General features: G+C 45.7%; 1 pseudogene; it reads right to left on the reverse strand.

Annotated features, from left to right (window-relative positions):
* Positions 1 to 401: 401 nt before the first annotated feature.
* LOC101639297 lies at positions 402 to 755 on the reverse strand (annotated as a pseudogene).
* Between the last annotated feature and the right edge of the window lie 380 nt (positions 756 to 1,135).

The raw sequence follows: 1,135 nt of genomic DNA on the forward strand, positions 1-1,135 counted from the left end.
GGCAGACTGGAAAGAAGAAGATAGAATCACGGCCAAGGTTCCAACAGCACGATCGCCGGGTAAGTAAAAAAGCGTGGCTACGGGGCTCCAGTTTATGCATGTACAGGTCTACCCCAAGCAAGACGCGCCTCTGCCGGCAGTGGATGCCTGCAGACACGTTCCCTCACCAGTACCCTTGTCTTTGTCTCACGCAAAACCCCAAACCCAACTCACTCCATTCCGACTCTGAGACCCTACCCTGTAGGGCAGGGTAGAACTGCCCCTGTGAGTTTCTGAGACTATAACTCTTTCTTTTTACTGTCATACAAAAAAGGATTTTTTGGGGGGAAACTGATTTCTTATGTATGGCAAGTTTCGCTTTCAGAGAGAAAAACCACAGAATCACCTGGGCTAATGCAGTCTCAGAGGCTGGCATGCTAAGCAAGGGATGGGCATATTCTCTGTAGGAGCTCCTTCTTTACGGGCAGGCCAGGTACCAGGGCTTGATTGTCGTGGTAATGACGTGAATCTAGACAGGGGTTAACATTCATAGAACCATTCACTCGGCCTCTTGGAGTGATTTCAGCCACCAAGTCATCACCAGAAACTGTTCTAATCCTTTTTCTTTAATTACCTCTTCACAGTGTGCTTTCAATTGATCCTTCCAGCTACATTCAATTAAGTTAGCTCTCAGCAATTCTTTGAGGCACTCTTTCTCAAGTTTCTATCAACTTTGGGTTAATTGCTCTCACCTGAGCATCTTAGTGCATCTTCCTAACCACACTCTTCACCGGCCCAGACTTAGTCCCAACTGTAACTCTTTACAGGAGTAGAAAACCCCATCTTTCTCTAGCGGAGAGGCTGGTGTTCGAACTGCTGATCTTAAGGACTGCAGCCCAACATGTAACCATTATACCACCAGGGCTCCTACTACCCCACTAGAGTACCTTTAAACAAACAAGCAAAACCTTTCTGGGCCATGGGAAGAAAACAATTTTTTAAAAATCATTTTATTAGGGGCTCATACAACTCTTATCACAATCCATACACATCAATTGTGTAAAGCGCATTTGTATATTCATTGCCCGCATCATTCTCAAAACATTTCCTCTCCAATGAAGCCCCGGCATTAGGTCCTCATTTTTTCCCCTCCTCC

This window comes from Echinops telfairi, unplaced genomic scaffold (genome assembly GCF_000313985.2).
Source record: "Echinops telfairi isolate 266 unplaced genomic scaffold, ASM31398v2 ScPeMD7_70;HRSCAF=299, whole genome shotgun sequence".
Lineage (NCBI taxonomy): Eukaryota > Metazoa > Chordata > Mammalia > Afrosoricida > Tenrecidae > Echinops > Echinops telfairi.